Source organism: Dermacentor variabilis, chromosome 10 (assembly GCF_050947875.1).
Source record: "Dermacentor variabilis isolate Ectoservices chromosome 10, ASM5094787v1, whole genome shotgun sequence".
Lineage (NCBI taxonomy): Eukaryota > Metazoa > Arthropoda > Arachnida > Ixodida > Ixodidae > Dermacentor > Dermacentor variabilis.
In genome coordinates, this window is record NC_134577.1 from 112,154,435 (window position 1) to 112,160,102 (window position 5,668).

General features: G+C 45.3%; 1 pseudogene; it reads right to left on the reverse strand.

The window, feature by feature from the left end:
* Positions 1-291: 291 nt before the first annotated feature.
* On the reverse strand, positions 292-5,396 carry LOC142559378 (cytochrome P450 3A19-like; annotated as a pseudogene).
* Between the last annotated feature and the right edge of the window lie 272 nt (positions 5,397-5,668).

A 5,668-nucleotide genomic window follows, 5' to 3' on the forward strand; every position in this document is an offset into this window, starting at 1 on the left:
TAACCTGATAGTGGTTAATGGAGATTTATCGGAGCACTGCCAAATCGCCTGCTCACAGAGCTGAAGACAAGCAGCATGCCATCTCAGGCTAAGTGAGATGCCATAGTAGAGCGCTTCCGATTAACTTTTACCACCTAAGGGTCTTTGACATGCACTCACAACTCTGTACACGAGTGTTTCTGTATTCCACCCTATCGCAACGGTTCCTTCGTGCGGCCTGAAGTCCACACGTTTTCAGACAGTATAGCACCACATATGACACAGTTTCTGCTTGAAAGCCTAGTGAGCAACTCAGAGCGGGACGTCTTCGGCGTTCCTTCGCGTCACTTGAAGCATTATGTTCCAAGCCGTATTCACTGTGACTGCCGGCACAATTAATTTCAAAGGGTCGTCGGTCTCATTACACACGCTGAAAACGTACGCTGTGACCAGCTTGGCAAGCACCTTTTTCAGTTCGAGCAACGCAAACCGGCGCCCTATGTATTCGCGAGGTCCCAAGCTGAACGACACGTAGGCCGCCGGATCCGTTCGTTCTTCTCCACGTACCGCGTTTGAGGCAAATCGATCCGGAATGAACGTATCGGCCTCGGGCCACACGTGAGAATTGTGGTGAATGTGCCAGGTGGGGGCGGGATGACGTACGCTTTCGCAGGAACGACGTAGCCCGAAAGCGCGATGTCCTCGTCGCGCACCCTCGACGTGAAGAGGACGAGCGGAGGGCAGATCCAGCCGCAGGCACTCGCTGATCACAATGTCCATTCGCTTCAGCTTCTGCACTTCGTCGTAATCGAGCTGGCCAGGCTTCTCCGCTAGCTGGAACTTCGCCTCATGGAACAGCTCTTGTCATGCTCTTCGGCGTGCTGGGCTAGCTCGTAAAGAAGGAAGGCGAGCGTCGCGGCCGTCGTCTCGAATCGTGCGACAAGGACGAGAAAGCCGTTAGCCAGCAGGTGGCTGTCCGTAATTTCAAGTGGTCGTGTCGTCCAACTCGGCGGCGCGGACACTGATGACCCTGCGGTGGCTGTCAGTGATTAGTTGCAACAGCCTGCAGTAGCTCAACAGCGGAAATATCCAAGCGTAGACCTTACGAAGAACGGGGAGGGCCATGGCGAAAGCTACACCAGTTCGTCCACTTCCAAGAGTATTTTCTGGAGGCGTTTCATGATGGGGTTTGCGTGATCTCGTTTGTAGTGAACCTGCACTCTTGTTTGTAAAGGTCGACAATGAAAGGTTACCGTCGCATTATCACTTCAGCAGGTTTGCAATTTCATGACGCTCCATTTACGAAGTAGAAGATGCCTACAGCTGATATTAAGAACAAGATTCTTCCATGGCCTATCGCAAACTATTTAATGACACATTTCGGGAACGAATTTCTGCCGTTAACCATATTGTTTTTGTTTTTTTCTTATTTTCACTTCGAACCCTTTTTTAAATAAGCATCAAAAATGTACTCGAATTAATTTAGTGCAGGTGAATTACATTTCTAAGGGGAAATGCAAGAAAACCAAAGGCAATCGCTTCACTAACTAAATTATGTCGATTAACTTCTTAATTACGCAATTTAACGCATATGTTCATATATTAAGGTAGAAAGGAATTGTCGTAACAGTTTAGCACCGTGTTTATACATTTTAAAATGGCCTTGCAGACCTATATAACTGCCATTGAGTTCACTTCATTACGCACGTGAGGCTACGAAGCACCGCTGGCTGGACAAATGCAGAAGGCTGACGTAAAATCAAGCTGCCGTCACACTTGCCCTTTTCCACAAAGTGATGTCGGTTAGAACTCTTCGCAGATCTGCATTGAATGCATAGTAATTTAGCAGGAGGAACGCGGCAGGCAGCTTTATCGCACGGTATGGCAAAGCGTCATTTTGCGCCAGCCTACTATATTCAAAATGTGGTTGGACACGAGCTGCGTTTTGGGGTCGCATGTACGTAAATGAAGTGAAATTACCGACAAATTTGAGGGCAGGTATTGCTGTCTGCAGGCTTATTTTAAAATATAAAAATACAGAATTAGATGCTTATGAAGATGTCAATTAACTTTTCAATATAAATGTGTGACGATGTCCTTCAACTTTTCAGTAGAAATGCGTACGAAAAACTTTATAATTGAGAACATGATTGAAACAGCTCAATCATTATTACACTACTTTGGTTGTTCTTTCAAATGATGTCTGCCTTGACAGGTATTTCAACTGTCCTCACGTAACTTATGCAAGCATCGTAGGCTTAAGAAAGTATTAAAATTAAAAAGAAGAAAAAACACTACACGTATCTAGAACTTACGTGAATTTCTCTTCATTTGATAAATGAGATTGAGATTGCTTTCGTTGAGTGATGCAAGCCAACGTGCGAATCAGGCGTGATTTTTTTATTAAAATATCTAAATATTTTTTTACCTTTTGAAACCGCCAGATTCGCAAATTGTCAGGTCCTTAACTGAAATGGAGATTAGAGTTAGGGGGTTTGTACATACAAATAAGACATTCTCAAGCTCATCTCACAACGCACTCGTCAACCGTTCCAAGTTTTAAGACCACGCTCACACACAACTACCTTCTCTGCTTCTTTCTTTCTCGAACAGCAACTGATTGGAATGCCCTTCGCCACCCATGTAGCATATACAAATAATCACCATGTGCTCATTGCTGATGTTGCTTTAATTTTGCCAAATCGATTACCTTTTATTGCACAAATTCATCATCTGCTGTGCGTCTTCGATTGTATGCAATGTATCTACCTTTTTTCAAATGTTCCACTAGTTACAGAAGTGAATTGTCTACTGCCGATGTTTCTTCTCTTTGGCCAAAATAACAAATTTTTTTCTTCTAACTGACAATTTGTCACGAGTATGTATTTGTCTATACAGGGTATCTACCACTTTTCAAATGTCCCGTTTGTTATCACGTTGAATTTTTGTTGCAAGATGTACCCCGCCCCTTATGTAACAATCCTGATAAAGGGGTCTTTAAGGAAATAAACTGACCTGACCTTACCTGATCTAGAGCTGTTGGTAAGAGCGGACTTCAGCCAATTGTGACGTCGGACATGTTCTTAGCGAGGGTGGCTGGCCGATGCCAAACAGCGCTCACGAACGCAAAACTGGATGAATTTCGCCCCTCAACTGTAGAGATTATAACGCTATTCTAAAGAAATCTACTTTTCGAACTGTCCATTTTCGGATATTTTACTCTGCAAACGAGAGTCTTACTTCGTGGCTTTAGAGTAAACTAAATTCAAGGTCTCAATTTTTCTCGTTTTAAACATCAGCGCTTCCGAGAGAGAGAGGGAGATAACTCACAGGAGTAAGGCACCGAGAAAAAGCGGAGTAAGATTAAAGTGCACTATAGCGAAACAAAGGGTTTGTTTGTGTATTCCAAGTGAGGATGTGGAGACAAGCCGGAAGCGAGGTAGGTGAAATAGAACAGACACACACATCACGAGAAACGCGCAGAGTGTTAAGGGCGCTCCTTATCGTTTGCGCGCTTCATGTGCAGCGCAAGAAAACAAAAATACGCTCGACAGCAGACGGTTCACAAGACGAGTGATGACGCTGCGAGCGCGCTACTCCCCATGGCACAGTGGCGACGACAATTCCAAGAAATGCATTTCCTGCATACAAAAGGCCGTCAGAAGATTCTATCAACTTCGCTTATTGCGCGAAATATAATGTAAATTCGAGAATATACAAAATCACTTGAGATATGGGAACAAGTTTGTTACGTGTGATTTGAAGGGCCCCTCATCAGGTCGGGCCATTTGGAGCTGACAAGCGAAGAGTATACAATGACCAACGATCGTGTTTGCAAAGAATTACATCGCTACGCGCCGCGGAAAGGCCTGAAATTTCAATCCGAACGCCGTTTTTTCCTTCTCCTCGCGGCCGCTGTGCTCCAAGCCGGACGGTGACGTACTCGCGTTGCTGCGCCTGCGTACTTGGGTCCGCACTGTGACGTCGCTCGTGGTGACTACGAGAATTATTCAAGGCACTGCCTGTTATTTATGTGATCTGTTGCTTGACTTGACGGATTGGAGTTTAGAGAAATAATAAAACACACAAACGCAATGCCTGCGTGTTTTCTGTTTTACTTCGCACAGAAGCAAGAGAAATGTACTTCCGCTTCGTCTGCTTGTTCCAACGGTCGTGCAGTCACATGCGCAGGTGCCGAAACTATGACATTTTCTACCGTGTTGCAGCGCGTGATCATGCTCTGCGATCCGCTTGTTCTGCCTCAGCATTCGTGTAGCACTGAATTATACTGCTAGTCATGTGTCCTCGAGCACATCGCGCAAAATCGTGCACTGCGCGAAGGAGACAGCAGCTCGCGCGTGACGCTGTCAGTGGGAGTGCGTAGCGCCAAAAAAAAAAAAAAAAAAAACGAGTCCGATATGGCACAAGGCAGGAAATGAATTTAGCTTGCGGAGGCTAGACGGGGCGAGTGGAGAGAGCGTCTTGCTTGGCAGTGGAGCCCGCCTGCTAAAATCATGAGTTAGCGGCACTGAAATATTTCTATCTCGGCTATTAATGAGCCGATTTGAAAAGTTTTTGTGGCAGAACGCTGTCTAGAGGACACGTAAAAACTTCCATCGTATGGATAAAATTTGCTATGGGGCCTGGTGAGAGGCCCTTTAAGGCGCCAAAGCAAATTACCGGTTAGGAGAGACGTCGTATGCATGTGCTCAGAGTTAACTTGAACCATCTGGGGTTATTTAACGTCCATCTACGTAAGCGGCCCTGCTTTCCATTCAGCTCCCATCACACTAGGGCAACGGTAATTGAAATTATGACCTGGTTTTCAGCACCACAACGTAATGTAACAGTGACGCACTGAGCCGGTTTCGTGTGCATAGTCCTATACCTCTCCCTCGCATTTTCAACTTGCGCATTTTATACATTTCATTACTAGAGATATCTGATGTTTTGATTTTTCGTTTCCTTTTTTCTTCTTTAATTGAAGGCTTCTCACCTGCCAGGCGAGAGAACACTTGGTGACGACGTCCATAGAGAGTGCCTGGGATAGCTTAGTGACGTGAACAGTGGCGCGACCAGCTGTCAGCCTCTCCGATATCACTTCGACCAGAGTGTTCCCACAGTTGTTCATCCCCTGAGACATCAGCTTCATCTTGGCGCCGCTGAAGGCCGGATTTACCGTCGAAAGCACCCTCTTCCACTCCTCGCCTGCCAAAAAGGAAGCGCGGTTATTGAGGGTGAATAAACTCCCGCGCAAAAAATTATTAAATACCTAAATAAATTGATAAATAAATCAACTCTCTCGTCGCTTGACTCTGTCATTTGTCTCCGCCCTTTGTCCGCACTTGCGCTGTGCAAATCGCCATGCACTACAAACTGTAGCCAGGACTCACATTTTGCAAAGTTTTAAATGGCATTTACTGTAATTCTGTGTTGTTGGATTAACGGCGCTTTGCAGCCGTAAAATAAAGAAACAAGAAAGAAAGAAGAATAAAACTGAGATATTCTGGGCGATTTGATTATTAAGTGGGCCCATTTTGCGCGTCGCCAGTTAGAGAGATCAATAGTGTTTGTTCAATAGCGTAAAGTATGGCGAAGAAATTCGACGACCCTTTGAGCCACAAGACTTCACTTCACTTCACTTCACTTCACTTTATTTCCTTAAAGACCCCACAAGGGGGTGTTACAT